General features: G+C 42.6%; 1 protein-coding gene and 1 non-coding gene across 2 annotated transcripts in view; both read left to right on the plus strand.

The window, feature by feature from the left end:
- NMNAT2 (nicotinamide nucleotide adenylyltransferase 2) overlaps positions 1-23,483 on the plus strand; it is a 147,236-nt gene that overhangs the window by 25,023 nt on the left and 98,730 nt on the right. The window lies entirely within an intron of this gene.
- TRNAK-CUU lies at positions 16,083-16,155 on the plus strand. The gene has a single exon. It is a non-coding gene; the product is annotated as a tRNA-Lys (tRNA).

Raw genomic sequence — 23,483 nt, forward strand, 5'->3', positions numbered from 1 at the left:
ATGATTTTTAATTCCTATGTTTCCATCTAAGGAATGTGGATTCCAAGGAGCATGTCCGGCTGCGCAGGGACCACAGGTGTGAGGAGGTGCCCCGCAGACCCTCCATTGCTCAGGCCCAAGGGGAGGAAGAACAGCTGGAGACCTACAGTGCTGGAGGGGGGTCGTGTGGAAGGGTAGAGGGCCAGCTGACAGGCCAGTAGGTAGCTGTGCACAGACATGCCCAGTGGACACTGAGGAAGAAACAAAACGCTGTGCTCTGTGTGAGGTTGCTTCTCTCCACCATCTCCCAACCAGCCTCCAGCAAAAACCCTTTCTTTTCCTTGTGCTTCATGACAGGCGCTTGCTTTGAGGATAAGGGAGTAGTACTGAAGCACTAACTCAGGGTTGGCGGGGCATCAACAAAGGCCACCCACAAGGGTCTGGTGAGCATTTTCAAAGTCTATTCTTTTTCAAATATTCACTTCATGAATATTTACTGAGTTCTTTCTCTGCGCCAGGCTTTGTTTTAGGGTGCCAAAAATACAGTGATAAACAAGAAGGAAGCCTCTGCCCTTGTATATGAGGTGAGGGGGGGCCAAAAATGGAAAACAAGGAAGAGCTGTAAGGAAAAAAATTACAACAGAGAATTCTTTCTAAAGGGTCAAAGAGAAATCTTCCTGAAATATTTTTAACACATGCCTGCTTTCTTAAGAGAGAACTGAGGATCAAGAACGAATGGCTTATGATATTGGTTTCACTAAGTTTTATTGATTCATTCCCATGCACAAAGTCCAATTCTAGGTACTATGGTAAGCAGACTGAACATGGATTTTCAAGGAGCACCTGCTTAGTAGCAGAGATGTGCCGAGTTTGTTAGTGATGAGGGGGCTAAACTGCTATAAGCTTCCCAATGCAGTTGCATGATAGCATTTTAAAAAATATATATTTATTTATTTATTTTTGAGTGGGGGAGGGGCAACGATAGAGGGGGACGGAGGATCTGCTGACAGCACAGAGCCTGATGTGGGGCTGGAATTCATGAACCATGAGATCATGCCCTGCGTGGAAGTCGGATGCTTAACCGACTGAGCCACCGAGGCGCCCCAGGAGTACAATTCTTTAGGACCCGGAAATTGGTCTATAGTGGGAGAAAGCTTCATAGAAACTCCACTCTGTGCCCTCACTTTGTTATATCCCTGCTTTCTTAACATTTGGTCTGCGACTCGCTCAAAGAAGCGCGTGCCCCTGTGGCGCCCGGTTCAGCAGCCTGTCTCCTTGCCCACAGCTGGCCTCCTGACTGAGGCAGAGAAGCGGAAGATCAAGGGCATGGTTTCTCAGCACTGCCCCTTACAGCAGAACCACCTGAACCCGGTTGTCATGTCCTTATCTCTAAACTGTGGCCAAAATTGTATCTGCTTCAGTTACTAGTGCTTAAGAAGAATTGATTCAGTATCTAATGGATAGTTGATACCTGTCACAACCCAGCGTTTTATATACTGTTAAGTGAAACTGCCATTCAATCTAAGTTTAAAAATAATAAATAAATAAAATTGTATCTGCTTCATGGAGTTCTCAGGAAGATCAAGTTAATTAATTTATGTATAGTAATTAGAAAGGTGCCTGGTACATAGCAAATTTTGAGTTAGAGTTACCTATTGTCATTCTGGTGTTATCTCAGTGTTCATTATTGGTATTTGAACTGACCTCATTTACCCTCAAGACCATCCTGAACCTCCCAAGCAGTGAGGCCAACCAGTGCTGGTTTCAGAAAAGGGGTCTACTTTTTGTTTCTTTTTTACTGCTCATTTACTTATTTTGAGAGAGAGCAAGAGAGCGGGAGTGAGAGAGAGAGAGAGAGAAGGAAACAGAGGATCCAAAGCGGGCTTTGAGCTGACAGCAGAGAGCCCAATGTGGGGCTTGAACTCACGAACCATGAGATCATGACCTGAGCTAAAGTTGGACGTTTGACTGACTGAGACACCCAGGCACTCCGGAACAAGGTGTACTTTTACCTGAGGCATATGAAGCAACAGTGCAGTGGTATTTGAGATGGACCTTGGTGGTGGGGAGGCTGTAGATATTTGGGAATGACAGACAAGGGGAAGGGAAGCCATTCTAGTCAGAGAGAGTTCCATGAGCAAAAGAACAGAAGCCTGGTATGTGGGATGGCACTGATGCATGGGGTGATGTGATTTGCCTAAAGACTGAACGCATGAGGTCAAAGCCAAGAGGTTAAGTGTGGAGACATTAGGTGAAAAATTGTGGAGGCACTTGAATTTAAGGTTATTGGTGTTAGACTTTACCCTACAGGCAAATGGGGACCTATTGTGGATTTTTAGGAAGGGGGTTTTATTCTCAGCTATAACATAGGTATGTTTACCCCAACATTAAATACCCAAAGCAACTATAATAGTTTGGGTTATTCATTTTTTTCCCAACTAGTTTTTTCTAGCTATTAAATGCTTGACAGAGATTGGTCATGAAATCCTAGGTGAATTAATTACCTATGGTATATATTCCAAATAAAAAATATTCTATATTTTCTCAATAAGAAGACATAAAAAATAGATAGGGGTTTTCCATCATAGAGACACAAACCTTTAGGGCTACAGATGAAATTTAAAATAACATGTAAGGGGCTCCTGGGTGGCTCAGTTGGTTAAGCATCCGACTTTGGCTCAGGTCACCATCTTGCTGTCTGCACAGAGGCCGCTTCCCATCTTGTCTTCTTCTCTCTCTGCCCCTCCCCTGTTTGTGCTCTCCCTCTCTCTCTCTCAAAAATAAACATTTCAAAAATAAAATAAAATAACATTGAATTCCTGTACCTATTTACTCTTGCATATTATTTAACATTACATACCATATGAAACAGTATATTCATTTATAAATACTGCCTTTCTTCATGCATATTTCATCAGCTTTATTCAAACTCATTATAGGCATTTTCAGCATTCATGTCTTTGTTACCGCTAAGTGAATTTTAGAATTGTCTACTAGTTTTCCAGGACATAATACCTTCACATTTGTCTAAGTGGTTTGATATAAAGCCCTTTTTGCACCTATGTATAATAAAATTTTATCCTAGGCTACACTTATCCTTTTGCATAACATAAGGGTGGTTTTGATTTTCCATTTTCCCTATAGCTAGATAGTCATAATTTCCACAAAATAACTAATACTATGTTGCTTTTTTTTATTAGTAAAGGATTTTTAATTTTGTGCACAAATTTTAACACAATAAGGTCAAATGAAAAGGGCAGGATACATAATTATATAAATATTATATGACCTGAGCTATGAAAAAATGTCCAAAACAATTATACTTCTTTTAAAAGCTAATTTTTAAAAACTTATATACAGCAGCCAACTGTAGTTATCATGAAGTTATATCCCAGGACTAATTATTGGATATGTGTTGAACATCTTTGCCTTGCTTTTTACCAATTTCATCAACTCTTTCTACAAGCACCCAAACTTAGCATAGACTGTGGTTGTTTTTCAGTTCCCTCGTGCAGTCCTCACAATGGACATCGGGTATGTGTCTTCCTTCCCTGACACAGTGGCTCGGTGCCCTCCTTCTGTATTCTAGGCACCTTGGCCCCATCAACTGCTTTTATTTGCACCCATTTACTTGTCTGGGTCTCTAACTAGACACCAGGTGTCTTGAGGGCAGAGACTGTGTCTTATTTATGACCTCAGTCCCCGGCACAATGCCTGGATGAATAAATGAGCAAATAAGTGTCACACCTCCTCCTGTGATAAAGGATCATTCCAGCATCTTAGAGAGCTGGTTCAAATTTCAAATGATGCCATATGTAGACTTTAATGTTTGTTGATTCCGACTATGTACACACATTAAGACAGTTCCCATCTGTCGTCTAAATGTATGGGTGGCCAAATCTCATACATGAGGTGATGAATGGAGGACAGGCAGTGCCTGCAACTTAAATGTAAAGGCTTCTCTAGGAAAAAAAAAAAAGCCAGGCTTAGCCTGTTTGTTTCCATTGCATGACTTGGTTTGTGCCGGGGCCACACCTCTGTCTTCCCAGAATATGTGCAAGTTCAGCATGTCTGTAAACCAGTAATTTGCTTTGAGTTTGTTTGATCTCAACTAGAACTTCGCCTGCCTCCTTCCAAAGTTGCCTTTCATAGGTGTATTTTTAGATTGTTAGATAGTTGGTGGATGGTTTTTTAGAAGTTTCTGCCGTTTGTGGGTGGTAGGCCACTGCTTCAGCCAACCTCCACCATCCATTGCTCATAGTCTCCACATAGGCAAGCACACTTCGGCACGTATATACCCAGAGTGAAATTTTCAGAATATTTTTGTTGCATCTATTTCATGGTGCTGTGGTCTTGATCAGTTTATATATAATGTCTTGCCCAATACTCCTCTCCGTCATACCTTGTGATGGACAGGGTACCAAGTATATACCACCGACTTTCATCTTCAATGCCTTCCTTCACATTTCTGTGATTCTCTCAGCCAGGAATATCAGCACTTTCTACCTAACAGCAGTGAGAGACACTCACCCTCTTGGTGAGGATGTGATTTGGGAAATTATTACAGGGTCCAGAGCATCAGCATTAGGACATAATGGGACGGAGCCTGGACTCTGGAATCAGATGCCTGCTTTGAATATTGATTTTGCTGTTGATCAGCTATGTGATATGGAGCAAGACTCTTGTTCTTCTCTCCGTGCCTCAATTCTCTTATCTGTTGACTGGGTATATAATAGTTCCTACTCCTCTGTGAGGAAAAATTAGCTAAAATATTTGGTGGGCTTAACACAATACCTCTCATGCAGAATAACTGTTCATTTTAAGTGTGACTTATTTATCATTTTTTATGGAGGTAAAATAGTAGCTGTTATTGTTATCTACTATACTGGCTCTGATCCACTGGAAAGGAATGGACTTCCATGATTGGCCTCAATTGAGCTAGCCTCTCCCAGCCCCTTCCCCTGCACAGTAGGGCTTAGTTTTAGGTAGGAAATTTGGACTTTCTCTGCTTGCAGAGGTTGGGAGAGGGGATCCCAGGGCCTGCCACTTTTCCATCCAGAACAGGAATCATGTGAATGCCTGTCCCTCTGGTCATTTATATATTTCTTTCCCAGGCATCCTTACAACTAATCTTTTGACCCTTCCTAGAGGTTTCCTTACATTGGGCATCCCATTTAATCTCCCTCTCATCTCCCAATGGCTGGCTCAGCTTCTCCTTATCTCTTTCCTGGGCCATTGAAGAAGGTTCCGCATTGTCTTTTCTACCTCTAGTCCCAACATCCCCATCCAGTCCTCCCACTGCCTCCAGAGTGATCCTTCTAAAACAAATCTCATTATGTTTCTTCTCTGCTGTAAGTCTTCAGTGGCTCCCTATTACCTGCACAGTAAAGTAAGAAGACACCACTTGGCTTTCAGAACTTCGTTCAATGTGGTTAGAGGCTTATCTCCCCATGCTCTTTCCTGTTCACCTTCTATTCCAGCCAGATGGAACCAGCACCTGTATTTCTGCTTCCTTCTTTTTCTCAAGACACTTCCTTTTCCAAATGACCTTTCCTGCTACTTCTATCTGTTGCATTTTCATCTTTAAAATCTAAGGTGAGATATTCATTTTTAAAATGAGATTTCCCCCCCAAGATTTACTATCCCCCAAACCATTACCCCTCCATTCAGAATTTTTTTTTCTTCTGGGAGAAAGGGTGAAAGTGAGTAAGGAGGAGAGAGAGAGAGAGAGAGAGAGAGAGAGAGAGAGAGAGAGAGAGAGAGAGAGAGAGAGAGAAGCAGGGCTTACTTGAAGTGGGGCTCAAGCTCTCCTGATGCAGGGCTCAAACTCACAAACCATGAGATCATGACCTGACTTGAAGTCAGATGCTTAACCAACTGAACCACCCAGGCACCCTCCAGTCAGAATATTTTAGCCTCTCTCATACTACCATAGTAATTTGTTTTTATCTCTATGATAATGCTTAGCACAGACTGCCCTGTCATACTTATTTTTAACTTTACTTATTTCAAAACTGTTTTCAGATGGCTAACAGCAACAACATGGTAATATTTGTAAAAATTCATTGATGGGTTCATTTTAGTGCATGCAAATTTTACCTCAATAAAATTGATTTTAAAAGAAAAATACAGTAAAAGCAAAGCTGAATAAAAATAAACAAATGGGAAAATTAGGATGAAGGAAAAAGGATGTGTGATCTAAAGGACAGCTTTCTCAACAATAACCCTATGTTGAACCCAATAAGGAGTTATATAGGACTGTTTCTTATAACATCTCTTAGTTTATGTTGCTGGCAGAATGTCAAAGTACAATTAAGAAAACAGTCCCTTAAGGGACTAAACTAGTGCAGCTCAAGTGCATAGCTTTCAGCTTTTGGCTAGATTAGGAAATAAAATTTAAAATCACTTAGAAATGGATGGATTGTTTATCCTTCAAGAAATCCTTTAAATTAGGGGCACCTGGGTGGCTCAGTGAGTTAAGTGTCCGACTTCAGCTCAGGTCATGATCTCGTGGTCTGTAAGTTTAAGCCCCGCCTTGGGCTGTGGGCTGATAGCTCAGAGCCTGGAGCCTGCTTTGAATTCTGTCTCCCTCTCTCTGTACCTCCCTCTCTCCATCTCTCTGTCTCAAAAATAAATAAACATTTAAAAAATTGAAAATAGGAAATCCTTTAAATTAATATGAATTTATCATGAATATATCTTTTGTTAATATTTGAGGTTTGAAACCTCAGTGTCTGTGGCCAGATCCTAGAATACAGGTCACTTCTGTTATCAATGAAGGACAGATTTTTGTTTTTGAAGCTGTGTTGTTAGCTGCAAACTCATTTATGACTGTTAGTCTTTTTGTTGGATTCATCCCTATATTATTATATCATGTCTCTCTTTGTCCCTGAAAACTATTCCTTGGTCTGAAGTCTACTTTGTGTGAAATTCATATGGCTAGTATAGCTTTCTTTTAGTTAGTATTTCCATAATTCTTTCTTTATACTTTTACTTTTACTTTTTTTAATGTTTATTCATTTTTGAGAGACAGAGAGAGACTGAGTGTGAGTGGGGGAGAGGCAGAGAGAGAGAGGGAGACACAGAATCCCAAGCAGGCTCCAGGCTCTGAGCTGTCAGCACATAGCCTGACACGGAGCTCGAACTCATGAACCATGAGATTGTGTCCTGAGCCAAAGTCAGATGATCAACTGACTGAGCCATCCAGGAGCCCCTCTTTATCCTTTAACTTTTAACCTTATGGTTTTATATTTATGTTTTATATTATATATATTTTAAGTTTTAACATATTTTAAGTGGGGTTCTTGAAGATGGTATAGAATTGAGTCTTAAAAAAATCCGATCTGACAAGATATTTGTCTTTTAACTAGTATGTTTACATCACTCACATTTATTTTCTTTTCATTTTTTTAAGATTTCATTTTCAAGTAATCTCTACTTTCAATGTGGGGTTTGAACTTACCACCCAAAGATCAACAGTCGTAAACTTTACTGACTGAGCCAGCCAGATACCCCTATATCACTTACATTTAAGGTAATTATTGATATGGCTCAATTAGAACCATATTACCAAATTACCATCTTCCTTCTTGATTTCTATTTGTTCCAGTCGTTCTTTCCTTATATATATATATTTTCTACCTTCTTTAGGTTTAATTAGAATTTTTTAAAAAATTCTGTTTTTAACTCCTCTGTTTACTTACTTAGATTTGTGATAGTCCTAGGGTTTATAATACACATTTGAAAATAATCTGAGTCAATTTAAAAGAATATTATACCACATCAAGTGAAATATAAATACCTTATAACAATTCCTCCTTTCTATCCTTTGTGCTATTGTTGTATATTTCACTTTTTATCTGTGCTACAAACATTGTAGCAACACATTGTTATTATTTTTGCTTTAAACACCCAGGTAACTTTCAGGACAGTTAAAAGCAGGGAAAAAATTGTTTTTCCTTTTTCATTTCCTTATGTAGATTCAAATGTATTTCCTTTTCTTTTAAAATATTTTATTTTTGAGTAATCTCTATATCCAACCTGGGGCTCAGACTCACAACCCCAAAATCAAGAGTTGCACATTCTACTAACTAAGTTAGCCAAGTGCCCCTGTAGATTCAAATTTCTGACTTACATTCCTTCTGCCTGAAGAACTTCTTTTAACATTCCTTTTTTTTTTTCTAATTTTTTTAAACATTTATTTTTGAGAGACAGAGTGCAAATGGGGGAGAAGCAGAGAGAGAGGGAGACCCAGAATCTGAAGCAGGCTCCAGGCTCTGAACTGTCAGCACAGAGCTCAATGAGGGGCTCGAATCCATGAACTGTGAGCTCATGACCTGAGCTGCAGTTGGACACTTAACTGACTGAGCCACCCAGGTGCCCCTAACATTTATTGTAGAGGAGGCCTGCTAGTAGTGAATTCCCTAAGTTTTTATTTGTCTGAGCAAGTCTTTATTTCTCCCTTACTTTTTTTTTTTTTTAAGAGAACAGAGACAGTGTATGTGAGCAGGGGAGAGGGGCAGAGGAAGAGAAAAAATCCCAAGCAAGCTTCACGCTCAGCATGAGCCCAGACATGGGGCTTGATCCCACAACCCTGGGATCATGACCTGAGATGAAATCGAGAGTTAGACGCTCAGCCAGCTGAGCCACCCAGGCACCTCTCTCCCTTACTTTCGAGAGCTACTTCTGCTGGGTATAGAATTAAGAGTTGGTGTTTGGTGTTCTGTTTTATTTTGTTTCATTGTTTTGCTTTTCCTAATAGCACTCCATTGTCTTCTTGCTAAAATGGCTTGACAGTAAGTGTGCTGTAACTCTTAGCATTGTTCTTATGTAGGTAATGAAATAAAGTGTCTTTTTCTCTGGTTGCCTTCAAATATTACTCTTGAAGCTTTTTGGATCTATTATGATTTGGTTGTCTCACTAATTTTGGAAAATTCTTGGCCATTATGTCTTCAAATATTTCTTTTGTCCACTTTCTCTCTTTTCCTTTATTGAAGTCCAAATATATAAGTATTTAATACTTTGTATTTAATATTGTCTCACATCTCTTAGATTCTCTAGTCTGGTTTTTTTTTTTTTTCTCTTCTTTTTCTTTCAGTTTTGGTAATTTCTGCTGACCTATTTTCAGGCTCACTGATTTACTGATTCTTCCTTCAGCCGTGTCAAATCAACTGATGAGCCCACTGATAATATTCTTTATCTCTGCTCCTGTGTTTTTTATTTCTAGTATTTTCATTGGATTCTTTCTTACAGCTTTCAACTCTAATGAACTTGTCTGATTTTTCCATGTTGTTTGCTTTTTCCATTAGAGCCTTTAACACATGAATCACAGTTATTTTAAATCCTTAATATGATAGCTCCAACATCTGTATTATTCATGAATCTGGTTCTAATGATTGCTTTTCCTCTTTGGGCTTTTTTTTCCTTTTTGTATGCTTTATAATTTTTTTGTGAAAGTCAAACATATTGTATAATACAGTAGATAATGAGGTGAGTTCATATTTTTTTATGCTTGAAGATGATCCTACCTTTCCCTTTCATAGACCTTCACTGTAGGGAGTTTATGTTAATCTAGTCAGAAGTTAGGTTGGGTTTGTTTTTCCAGGAGTTACTTAGTGCACCAAAGCCTTTAAATTCCTCTAATGATAACTTCTGTTTATAGTAAGTATGGACTAATTTACAAGAGTTTTTTTTGTCAATGTCTATTCGCTGCTTGACTTTCAATCTTTGTACTTGGATTTCTCTCTTTGCACTGCACTGCTATCCAGCGAGAATCTGCCTTTTGTGGCTCTCCTGGCTCTAGCCCAGTGTTGCTTTAACCTGATGCTTTTTAGTGCAGAGAAGATGGGTATGTGGAGGGGCCTTTCTTTGTTCTGATTAGGCCTTGGCTGTAGGCAGGCACTCTCCATCTGGGACTCAAGGCAGCGGCTCTCCCAAATGTCCTTGCTCCTTCAGATGTGATGCCACAGCCAGCATGCATGCCTGCCCTTCTACACAGGTAGAGTTCTCCCTCTCTTCCTGCTCCACCTTCAGTGAGTTCCGCCAGTGCCTTGACCACTGTTTTGCTGCCCTTCCTGCTCAATATTTTCTTCCTTAGAAAAGACCAGGGAGGTAGAATTTTAGCAATGGCTGCTGTTCCCCCTCAGCCAGCACCATGAGAGGAGCTTTCTCCCCAATCTTCACTGGAAGACTTTGCTGGAATTCCTGGAGAAAATAATTTCTAAAGGAAATCTTATTTTTTGACAATCAACTGAGCAGAATCAGACTCCCTTTATGGAAGTTAAAGAACCCAAGTAGTTCTTAAGCCCAAAGAGACTGCCACTCTACCTCAGCACAAAAGGGTCTGCTGGAGCCCCTGTAGACAGGGCCATGGTATTTATTGGACAAAATCTTCTAAGGCTTATCTTTACTCTACCCATGACACTGCCCACCACACGGTCAAATGTATCTTCAAGTTCATAAAGTTCTACATGGGGAACAGTGGATTCCACGTTTGGATTTCATGGGGCGGTGATATTAAAATGACAACAAATCATCGGGAGGATCAACATCAGGTTCCCAGCTTTTTATTTTTCAGACCAAAAAGCTCTAATTTTGCATTCACACCATTTCAGTATCAAAGAACATTTAATACCCCCCGCCCCACCCCCCCACTCCCCAACTACAAACAATGCAGTCTTGGAAAAGCAGCCAATCCTTTACTTGGAATAAATTTAACCCTTTGAAACACTCAATCAGGTAGAGCTTAGTTTTTATCTGTATCATCACAGATCAATGGGTGCTTAGTTATGGAGCAGCACAAGCCCTCAGCCTCGTGCTCATGGGCTTGCTGCAGAGCTTGGCTATCTTCTCATATAGTTCTGGTATTTTGTATTTTTGTCGTGACCTCCTGGAGAGCAGGGTCTTGTCACAATCACCTTTGCTTTTCTAACTTGGCCCTCAAATGTAGCCTAAGTAATAGGTGTCCAGCTAATGATAATGATTAATATCAATTACTAATACCATAATGTATGCATAGATACATACGCTGCTCATAAACGTTAGCCGAGCTGAACTGACATCCCATCCTGCTCGCTCCAGCACTCCTTGCTGCTGTGCCTCCCTGTGCCTCCTGTGCCTCCCTGGAAGGATGAAACATTTACTTTAATTTCTTTTCATCTTAATGGCATTTAGTGTGTGCCCACTTTGAGCAAGGAGGGTTTTTTATTTTTTAATTTTAATTTTTTAAAGTTTATTTACTTATTTTGAGAGACAGAAAGAGAGAGAAGCAGGGGGACAGGGAGAGAATCGCAAGCAGGCTGATGGTGCAGGGAATGGATCATGACCTGGGCTGAAACGGAGAGTCGGAGGCTCAACTGACTGAGCCCCACAGGCGCCCTAAGGAGTTTTCTTTAGATGCTTTAGGAGATAAAAGGATAAATAAGACAAGAGTTTTGCCCTTAAGTGGTTTATAATTATTATGTACACAGGTATTTATAATACTAAGCAGAGTGTGATCAATGACCTAATTAAGGGTACAGAGTGCCTTGGGAACAGAGAAAATGTTCATGTGCCCATTTACTCATAAATACCCTGGATGGCTGCTTTGTTTTGAACTTAAGGTGGTGGGAGGAGAATAAGCATGGGTTTTGCTTTGATTGCAAAGAAATACCACCAAGGGGTAAAGAAAAAACAGATGGGGAAAGAGCAGGTTAGACAAGGAGTCCAGAGAGGGGAACAGCTCATTTCTAGGGATGGGGGAATGGCAGGTGGTCCGACAAGTGGCTGATGCTGACTTGGGGAAATCTGGAGAGCTTTCATAGTGAAAGCGGCTCTCGAGTTGTCCTTGAACCTGGACAGAACTTGGGTGCCTGGATACGGAGGAGGGGAGTTGGTCACACAAGAACAGCCTGGGCAGAGGCACATGTCAGGATCAGGAAATATAAAGTCATAACGTAGAGAGCAAGGTGTACGGCGTGGAGGGAATGGGGACTAGAAGGTATGACTGGGGAGGCTGGCCAGAATGAGAGTGTGGCTGGCACAGAGCAGGTGCTTAATATATACTTGTCAAATGATTGGATGAGAGAATGACAGCATCAGACACAGGGTGGTGTTATTTTGTTTGCTTACTTACTGCAGTAAGTGAAGACTTTTAAATAGGGAAGTGATATGATCACATTACAATGGCAGCTCTGTGGAGGATACAGTAGAGACAGGGCCAGCCATGGGTGGGACCCAAGGGAGGAAACCGTGTCGATTGTCCTAAATGGCCTCCCTGCCCCCAGTCCTGGAAGGCCTAATTCTCCGCCTCTGTGAGAAGCTAGGATGGAATGCTTCCCTCTTTTGAAACATTTATGGGTCAATGAACGCAGGGCTCACGTTAAATGCAGGGTGTGCTTAAACTACACTGGGAACATGGACACACTTCCTATTCCCAGGAAGGGCACTAAGAATCTCCTGGTTGCATATGTGTTAGGGTTTGTATGGCTCCTAGGGAGGACCCGGGAGGTGACACGTGGTTTGACTGTCAGCCCTGAAGACTGTTAGAGCCTCTAAATGTCCTAGGCTTGATGATTCTCGTTCCTGCCTCCTGCAGGGAAGATGGAGAGCTATCTGATTTTCCTTTCTAGCGCTCCTCATCTATTTGGTATTGACACCAATAAACAATGAAATCACAGGATTCAGATTAAGGAACTCTATTTTCCTTGCATGTGGTACAACACAGTTTGAAAAAAAAAAATCAAATGCTCTGAAAGCAAAACGAATGCAAATTAAGGTCTGGAGAAATCCATCAGCATCTGAGCATTTATTGCACTTTCTTCTCCCCTTTAAATTAAACCAACACTGTTTTCCAAAGCTCAGATGTGAATCACAGCCCCTTCTGGAATGAATGATTATGACTCTGGCCTAAGTTAAACAGATGATCCGCCACAAGTGTGAGAAGAGAGGCTCTTCTCCATAGGGTAGGAGGTGCTCAGGCTTTGGGCTCTTGTGGGCAAATCCCCAGGTGAGGCCGAATTGCCCATGTGAGGTTGTCCGAAGCCAAGGGAGTGAAAACAGACCCATGGAGAGTATATTTTTCTTTGGGATGAACCCATCGCTTGTGTTTTTAAATTGTGTTAATGCTTCTCATTAAAAATTTTCAGTGGTACCAAAGCATACCACTCATCCCTAGATGTGTGACCTTGGTAGGGGTTACTTGAATTCTCTGAACTGCAGTTTCCATCCCAATAATTTGGGGACAATAGCACCCAGCACCTGGAGTATTGTGTAGGGTTATATGAAACTACACATGAAATGTATTTAGCAAAGTGGCACATAGTGAGCTCTTAACAAAAGGTAGTTCTTCCTCATTATTAATAGAGAGTAAAGTTCATCTATCTCAAAGGAGAAGGCAGAAATCTCAGAATAATCATGAATCCTTATTCTGGACATTTGTGCTTTCCTTGGTGATTCTGAAATTTTGTGGCTATTCTGAAGTGTTTCGCTCAGTAGAAGAGGCCAATGGGGGCTGGTCAGCCGTGGAGCTGTCCCGAGATAGTGAGAGCCTGTGACATCTCTGCTCAGGCTCTCCATTAGGTCCCCAGAGGGAGGAGAGGGGAGAGGAGTCTGGTGGTGCATTAAGGGCATGTAAAGGGTCCCTTTGCAATCAGACCCCACAGACAGGACTCCAGGTGTCTGCCTCACACGGAGGGTACTGACTTTTTGGAAACAGAGAGCCCGGTGCTTTAGTTGGCAATGCTGCCTGAGCTTTTCCTGTCAAGATGACCAGGAAATGATCATTTGAAGTGTGCAGTGGGATGAGCAGAGAAGCAGAAGAAGAATTCTGAGCTGGAGGGAACAGCCCGGGGTCCTTCTCATCCAACCCAGGGTCAGGTGCCTCAGGTGCTGGGGGAGGGGGAGGGGCGGGGAGTGGTTTGCCCAGGAGCTGTGCTTAGAATCGGTCAGTTCCAGGGATGCAACATCTGGGCCTGGACTCTGTGGTCTCCTGGGAGGAGATGTTCCTTCCATATGGATCCCAGAAGATGAAAGACATTTGTGCCTTCTGGGTTCACAAGAAGAATCCATGGAGGGTCTCTCCACCTGGGACCAACCTGGGGAATTAACCTTCAATCCTTGTTTCTGCCCCAACTCCCAGGCTGGGCTGTTCAGACAGCCGCAGGGTCAGAGTCTTTCCTGATGTCCCAGAGTATGTTAGCCCTAAAGCATCCCTTTAAACCCAGCTGTTCAGCTTGGTCATTTCCCAGAATCAACTTCCAAATCTTGATTTCCAACATGTGGTTGGAAATGATCTGGGCCATTAAATGAAAGGGAGGGGGTGTATGTGCTCTTTTGTTTGCAGAGGTGAAGTATTCCAAGGAAAGGACAAAGACCCAAGCAATTTTGCAGTAGGTCCTGAACTTCAGTCTCACGGAAACGTCTCTCTTATTTGGAGGAACAGGAAGGATCTGGCGTTCCATCTTCTGCTCTGCCCAGGTGGTCCCACACAGATGAGAGTTCATTTTCTGTATCTGAAGGCAGAGGCTAATTCTCTGTCTCTCCCAGCTCTGTCTTGCACCCTTGCTTTTCAGCCCCTCAAAGTCCACCCTCTGGCTTTGCTGTTTTTCCTTGACTTTCTTCCCTGCCTTTCTGTAGCGTAGAGTTTATTTCTCAACCATCACTGCTTCTGCTTCTGCCTTATCTTTCTGGCTTGCTAAGCATCTCCTAGGTTTTTTCACAAGCCAACGCCCAGCAGCCCGTTTCCTTGAGAGGCATGCCTTTGCTACCTGTTCCAAATGTCCTCCGGAACTGCCCGTTATTTCTCAAGAGAAGCAGGCAGAATATTCGTAGCTCACCTTTTGTTTCTTTAATCTCAGAGTTCCTTGCAAAAGAGAAACGAAATTAGGGAAGTCCACCTCCCCCTTTCCTTCCTCTCCAGCCACCAGCAGACTCAGTAGAGCTCAGAACACCACAGAGTTTCAGGCCTTTTCAGGTACTTAGATTTACAGTTTGGGCAAGTTTGTCCGGTGCTCCAGGGGACTGTAAGCATCAGTCAATATCTTTCTCTCTGCCTCTCTTTCTCCCCACCCTCTACTCCCTCCTGCCCCTCTCCCCGCCCCCCAGGAAGGCATGGGGGAATCCATCCAAAAATACTTCTACAGGCAGTTTGCTCTTCCTAAGTAAAAACCCGTGCTAGGCACTGCAGTCACGTGCCGTGCACGTGCTCACCTGTGGAGCCAGGGGATCTTTCCCGAGCACCCCGTGCGTGCTGCACCCCACGAGGCTCTGCATTGCCCTCTGCAGGAGCACAGCAATCCCCCCTAGCCCCCACCCCACCCCCCGTACCCCAATGTCCTAGTTTTCCTGCCAATACTGGAGGGGCAGGAAGCTGTGATTTCATTTCCCCAGGATTAGCAAGTGCTAACCACTCCTTCCCCTCAACTCTACCTCCTCCCCTTCCTCATTCTTCTCTCCCCTGCACACTTGCTAACCCGAGCGGCAGGGCTGGCTGGGCTCCAGCGTGTTCACAGAGGGTTTCCCGTCTTCTCTGCAGAAGGTGAAGGGGAAAAGGAAGGGGACGGGAGCTCACAGTGACTGGGTTTCCGCTGCGGGTCAGGAACTGTGCCTGCCTGATGATTTACTGCACCCAGAACCCAGGTCTGTCTGAATCCCAAAGTCGGAATCTTGCCGCTACAGCCTGGGTGAGCGTGCGCATGCGCACACGTGGTGGGAGGCGCTAGGAGAGGATAAGGTGAGCAGTAGGGGTAACCCCAGTTTCTTTTTCTCCCACCTTGAATCCTGGACTTGAAGAGGCTTGCTACTCTTCTGCTTCTGCTTGGGGTGCAGCCCTCTCGGAAGCCCCCTCTTTTCTGAAAAGAAGGTAATAATAATACCATGCTCATTCCTCGTCAAATTCTTAGAGACAGAAGTTAGGATGGTTGTTGCCTGGGGGTGGGGTGGGTAAGGATGGAATAGGGAGGTAGTGTTCGATGGGTATAGACTATCCATTTGGGAAGGTGAGAAAGTTCAAAAGTGGATGGTGGTGATAGTTGCACAACAATGTGAGTGTTCTTAATGCTGCAGACTATACACTTAAAAATGGTTACAACGGTAAGTTTTTTATAATAAAAAGAAAAAGAGGAGGTGCCTGGCTGGCTCAGTTGGTAGAGCATGCAACTCTTGATCTCAGGGTCGTGGGTTCAAGTCCCATGTTGGCCACAGAGCTTACAGTAAAAAAAAAAAAAAAAAAGAGTTTTAAAAATATAAAAAAACAAGAAAGAAAAGACTATCTTCCATAAAGGACTTGACCGAAGCTTGAATGAGATAATGCACGTTAAACACTTAGAACAGAGCCCATAATACATGGTCCGTAAAGGGGAGCACATGTGTGTTCCAGCCCCGCCTTTTCCAGGGAGATCCTCGAAGCCAAGGGCAGAGCTTTGTGGAACACACCTGTCCCTTGGCTCAGGGCTGCATGAGAAAACGGTGTCACAGCCAGCACCCTGAACGATTCTCTGTGCGTGCTGCGGCAGCTGTCAGGATGGGCTGGTGACTGTGCATTTTAATGGAAGAGCTCTCACTGCCCATGTCAAGCAGCAAGGTTATAAATGGAACACTGCTTGCTTACACAGACTCACTCCGTGAGTTGCTGGGCTCTGACGTGAAGCTGAATTTGGTGGTTAAGCTAGAACAAAAGAACTATGAACCCAGTGAGGACAACATCCAATTAAATGGCATCAACACAGTATGTCTGAGAAGAGAATGGTGTTTCAGTGTTTTCACTGGCCTTGCCCACAAATATGTATGGAGTGTCAGCGGGGGAGAGGGGAGGGCAAAGCTTTTAGACTTCAGACCAGGAAACGGCTAGCCAGGTGTTAGGGAGCCCAGGAGGGAACGCGGACATGCACAGTAGAACGCCTTCGGCTTGTGCTGGATCTAGGGACGGGAGCTCCTTCACACTTCCTGTGTTTAATTCTCTCCAGACATTCCAACTCAGTCCAGAGCCATAACATTTATTTTCTGGTGTTCACAGCTCGGTGATTTGCAGACTACCTGGACCAGGGCAGGGGGGGCAGTCAGGAGAAAAGACTCCCCTGTCCTTATGTCCTTGTTTGGGCCCCTGAGGACCCTTTCTTATTCATTTCAGCCATGATACTCACCCAAGTCTGAACCCAGAGGACTCTGCCACCTGCCCAGACAGCTCTCCCATGCCCTTCCAGCACCCGGCTCTAAGAGCTATTGTCTCTTGTCTCTTTTCCACATCTCTCATCTTAGGATAAGCTCTGGATATTCCTCTGTTTTTCATTTATTTTTTACTTTTTATTTTTGAGAGAGAGCATGCACATGAGCAGCGGAGGGGCAAAGAGGGAATCCCAGGCAGGCTCCATGCTGCCAGTGCAGAGCCCAATTCGGGGCTGGATTCCACGACCCTGAGAGCATGACCTGAGCCAAAATCAAGAGTCAGAGGCTCAACCAACTGAGCCACCCAGGCGCCCCTCATCTGTCTTTCAAATGTCCCTCTGTCAGCTCACATTCAGTGTGTCTTTTGTTAGTATCTGTTCAATTCTACCTCCTTTCCATGTCTTACATGCATTTCCTTTCAATATTAATAATGACAATACTTTTTATATGGCTACTATTTTCGATCACTGCATGCTCCTATCAATCTAGGAATCTTCAAGCCAGCAGAGTAGTGATTAAGGACTAAGATTAACAAGTAATGATAATGAAGATATCTAGTTCTAATACGGTGCTTAGTATGTGTGTGGCACCGTTCTAAGCACTTCACATGTAGCAATGCCCTTCATTCTGACAGTTACCCCATGGGGTAGATTAGTCTTTTTCTATCATTCTATCATTCTTTTAACAGATGAAAAACCAAGGCACAGAAGTGTTAACAGACTTGCCCAAGTTCCATAGCTTATAGAGGCTCACTGTTGAATGAACGAATGACAACACGAACCAGAGAACCATGGAGGAGGCCAGGAAGAGGGGCTGAGCTGCCTCAGGACAATCCGTGCCATGTGTATAGTTAGCAGATTGGAAGCCATTCCTTTCTAAGGAGGTGCTAAATGTTTGCTTTGGTGATTGTAGTTTGACCCGGGGTCTAGTCGTACAGCAGAGAAAATAAGAATTTTATATACATGATCAAGATAAATAAGGGGATAAAACATTCCTGACGGGGAGGGAAAGGAAATTGGCTGGTCCAAGGTACGATTTTAGTCGGAGATGTGAGGTGGGGGCGGCTTGTCTGCAGTCTGCGCCTGCAGAGTGGTGCTGGCACCCTGCCTCCTCGGTCCCCTGCTGCGCAGGCATCGTGACCAGTATCCCCAGGGAGCCGCATACCTGGGATTTATATAGCACAATGTCCTGGGCATCTACTGGGGGCTGCTGGCCACCTGTCCTTGTCATTTATTTAAGAAACCCATTCCCGATAACACACATCTCCTCTATCACACTAAAGCCTGGTTACTGCAAACTATTAGCTGAACATTTCATAATCTAGAAAAATCATGCTGCCTGTTTGCCATCTTCCCCAATTCTTAACCCTCCCTAAGCTTCCTTTCTGTTTCCGTATGGCTCCATGCTGTACGTCTGGGGTTTTGCCCTGACCACTGAGAAAGACCATGGAAGGGGTCCTCCTCCCTCCTTCACTCTCCTCTACAACCAAATAAACATCAAGACACCTCCATTTCCCCCTGCTATTCCTGTTTTCTTCCTTTCTCTCAGCTAAAAATAAACATGTGAATAAACTGCCCACTTGACAAGCTGTCAGAACTATAGGAAATCTTCAAGACCTGCTGGTTCAACCTTTTCATTTTAAATACGAGCAAACAGAAATCTAGAGAAGGTTGAGGATCCTGTCATGGGGCACGATTTAGATGAAAACCCTTGTCAGGGAACATGGGAGATAGAAAACATTCTCTCCTTGTCTAAATTCCTCCCTCCAGCTTCTACTTATGGGACACAATTATACTGTAAACTGATTTTAATACTTTCCTGTGATTTCTCCTTTTATTTCTATTCAGAAAAATAACTTTAAAATTTATCATATTTCAGGACACCTGGGTGGCTCAGTTGATTAAGCATCTGACTCTTGTTTTTGGCTCAGGCCATGATCTCACAGTTTGTGAGATGGAGCCCCAGCGCCAGGTTCTATCCTGATAGTGCAGAGACTGCTTGGGATTCTTTCTCTCTCTCTCTCTCTCTCTCTCTCTCTCTCTCTCAAAATAAATAAACTTAAAAAGAATCTATCATGTTTCATTTCTTCTCTGCTGGTTCCCTTCTCCAGATTATGCCTTGACATAGAAAAATGAAAGCATGTATAGGTTTTTCTCTCTTCCCTTCTAGTGGTTGTACGCAAATAGAGGAATTGCCAAAGGAGACCTCGGTGTCTGCTATTTTTGCAAGTCCTACCCTGTGTACTCCCATGATGAAAATCAATTTAGGGCAATCATTAAAATACAATGTTATTGGTAAACATCTATTTTTATACCTATTTTACCCAACACATGATGAGCTCTTTGAAGGCACAAGACTATGTCATAGTCCCTTTTGTGTCCACTATATAGTACGATGCCTTGCACATAGTACATGCTCAGTAAATGATTGCAGGATTATGGCTAAATGCAGTTATCAGTCTGGCCACTCATTTATGACTTCTACTCCCTTAATAGAGAATACTACTTAGAGGAAATGGCCCTCAAACTGAGTTTTAATGCAAAGACAGCACATGATAGCAGGAGGAAGAAGGTCGTTTTTATGCACATGGAATAAGCCAGACAAAGGCTCGGAACAGGAGACTTAAATTACTAGGTTGTCCATCAGGAAATTAAACAGCCATTCCATTCATTAGAGAACAACAAATGACAGGCCTTGTGCATTACCAGACTGTTAATAAGCAAGAGCCAGACTTGCTTTTATGGAAAGCCAGACTCTGAACGTTATGTTACCCACCCTTTCAAGCTACCCATTCTTAAAGTCTTGCTATTCAAAATTGTGAAGATTGTAGAGAGTATTGGTGGTAGCATAAGGGGTTACAATCCCTCTTTTATAACTGTCTCTGTCCTCCTTTTTTAAAGACTGCTGAGATGGTTTATTTTTGCTCAGATGATCTCATGCAGAGGTCAGCAGGGTCGTGTCACCCGCCATCCAAAAAGGGAGGCATTATTGTATGTGTGTGGAGGGGACCTCATAATAAACTCACTAGCCTCTTCACATAGGAGGCCTTGCCTTTTGGACTTTAGTCTGCTCCACTTGCCATGCTGAAATTGGTCCACCTGAGTCAAATACATCTTCCTAAGGGAAAGCATGTCTACAGTGAGGGTGGGGTGATGGGCGAGTCTGACACATTTTTGAGTGTCTTGTGGGTACCCCCAATCTATGCTTATTGCTTTTACATCTCATTTGTTCTTCATTATAGCCTTGGGAGAGTGGTCTGACCTCTTTTTTATGGATAATCAAGCTAAGGTTCAGAGAAATAAAATAGTCTTGCTTGAGGTCACATAGCTTAATGTGGAGCTAGAATCAAATACAGGTAAACCTGTGATCCTTCCAACATACCGTTTACTCAATAGCTGTTATAAAAACATCTGAGGCCAATAAATCACCCAATTAAAAAAATGGTCAAAGGGTTTGAAGAGACATTTCTCCAAAGAAGATATGCAAACTGTCCAATAGAAGCTCGACATTATTAGTCATTAGGGAAATGGAAATCAGAACCACAATGAAATCTGATGTCACACTCATAGAATAGCTTTCATAAAAAAGACCAATAATAATAAGTACTGGTAAAGATATGGAGAAATTGAAACTCTTGTTGCTGGCGGGACTCTGAAATGGTACCGCGACTTTGGAAAACAGTTTGTCAGTCCTTCCAAAAGTTAAACATAGAGTTACTATATGATACCAACAATACCACACCGAGGTACACACCCAGAGAATTGAAAACCTATGTCTTCACAACGACTTGTACATGAATATTTATAGCAGCATTATTTATAATAGATGAAAGGTGGGCATGAACCCAAATGTCCATCAAATGACAAATACACAAATAAATTGTGGTATATCTACATAATGGAATATTATTCAGCCATAAAAGAAATGAAGTACTGATCCATGCTCTAATATGAATCAACCTTGAAAACATTAGGAGAGTGAAAGAAGCCAGTCACAAAAGGCCACACACTGCAGGATTCCATTCATACAAAATGTACAGAACAGGCAAATCCATAAAGATTGGAAATAGTGGTTGTCAGGGCCAGTGGGGAGGGGAGGAGTGGCAAGTGACTGCTAAGAAGTATGGGATTTCTTTTTTTCTTTAATTTTTTTTATGTTTTATTTATTTTTGTTACGGAGAGAGACAGAGCATGAGAGGGGGAGGGGCAGAGAGAGAAGGAGACAGAGAACTGGAAGCAGGCTCCAGGCTCTGAGCTAGCTGTCAGCACAGAGCCTGATGTGGGGCTTGAACCCACGAACGTGAGATCTGACCTGAGCCGAAGCCGGAGTCTTAACCGACGGAGCCACCCAGGGGTCCCTGGGTGTTCTTTACCGGGTGACAAAAGTATTCTGGAATGAGACAGTGATGATGAAGGCACCACTCTGTGAATACACTAAAAACCACTTCCTTGTACACTTTTAAAATAATGGTAAATTATCGTAAGTATATTAAATCTCATAAAGCTGTTACAAAATACATATCTGAGGCTAGAGAGTTGATTTAAGCTAATGTCAGGTAGGGATACCTGAGTGGCTCAGGCAGTTAAGTGATTCTTGTTTTCAGCTCAGGTCATGATCTTGAGGTTCATGAGTTTGAGCCCCACATCTGGCTCTGTGCTGGCATTGCTGAGCCTTCTTGTTATTCTCTTTCTATCCTTCTCTCTCTGCCCTTCCCCCAGTATTTCTCTCTCTCTTGAAATAAATAAACTTAAAAACCCTAACTCATTGTGCACATGCTGCCAACATGCAGGATTTAACAATAATATGACCAATGCTTGCAGGGAGTGTCTGTATATGAGAGGCTTGGAAATGAAGTTCTTGATAATCGACCAAAAAAGGTGAGAGAATGTTCCTTTTGGTTGTGGCATGAGATACATCACTCATTACAAATAATATTAACCTATCTCACAGAAATTAAGGTGCTGGGAGTATATAGTCAATAGAAGACACAACCCATCTTTTATAATCCAATAGTACAATAAAGGCAGGCACAGTGCTGGGACCAGTATTGCTCCTTCCATGTGTTCATTTATGAAAAAATACTTATCCAACATCTAGAAAGTGCAGGTACTTTGCCATTTGTGTTAGAATTTATCATGTTTAAATAGACACTTCTCCAAAGGGGACATCCAGATGGCCAACAGACACATGAAATGATGCTCAGTGTCACTCATCATTAGGGAAATATAAATCAAAACCACACCAAGATACCACCTCACAATGGTCAGAATGGCTAAAATGAACAAATCAAGAGACTAGAGATGCTGGTGAGGATGTGGAGAGACGGGCACCCTCCTACACTTTTGGTGGGAATGTAAACTGGTACAGCTGCTCTGGAAAACAGTGCGGAGGTTCCTCAAATAACTATCAGTGGAACTCCCTTATGACCCAGCAATAGCACTGCTAGGGATTTACCCAAGGGATACAGAAGTGCTGATGCATATGGGCATATGTACCCCAATGTTAGCCAAATCATGGAAAGAGCCTAAATGTCCATCACCTGATGAATGGATCAGGAAGATGGGGTTTATCTATACAATGGAATACTACATGGCAATGGGAAAGAATGAAATCTTGTCATTTGTAGCAATGTGGATGGAACTTGAAGGTGTTTTTATGCTAAGTGAAATAAGTCAGGCAGAGAAGGATAGATACCATATGTTTTTACTCATAGGTCTAACAGAAGAAACCTAACAGAGGACCATGGGGAGGGGAAGAGGAAAAAAGAGTTAGAGAGAGGGAGGGAGGCAAATTATGAGAGACTCTTGAAAACTAAAAACAAACTGAGGGCTGAAGGGGGGAAGGGGGAAGGGGAAGGAGGGTGATGGTCATGATGGGGGGCACTTATGGGGAAGAGCACTGGGTGTTATATGGAAACCAACTTGACAATAAACTATATTTATTTATAATATATAAATCAGTGAGGTTAAGAACACTGCACAAGGGATGCCTGGGTGGCTCAGCCGGTCAAGCTTTCAACTTCAGCTCAGGTCATGATCTCACAGTCTGTGGGTTTGAGCCCCATGTTGGGCTTGGGGCTGACAGCTCAGAGCCTGGAGCCTGTTTCAGATTCTGTGTGTCTCTCTCTCTTTGTCCCTCCTCCACCAGCTCTCTGTCTCTGTCTCTCAAAATAAAATAATAAAGACATAAAAAATAAAAAAAAAACTGCAAAAAGTTACATAGTTAGTGAGTAGGAGAAACAGAATTTGTGTTAAGATTTGTTAGACTCCAAAGCTAAGGGCCAGCAGATTGGATTGGAGAGTAGAGAACAAGCACAAGAACATTATTATTATTATTATTATTATTATTATTATTATTATTATCTC

Source organism: Suricata suricatta, chromosome 3, assembly GCF_006229205.1.
Source record: "Suricata suricatta isolate VVHF042 chromosome 3, meerkat_22Aug2017_6uvM2_HiC, whole genome shotgun sequence".
NCBI classification, from domain to species: domain Eukaryota; kingdom Metazoa; phylum Chordata; class Mammalia; order Carnivora; family Herpestidae; genus Suricata; species Suricata suricatta.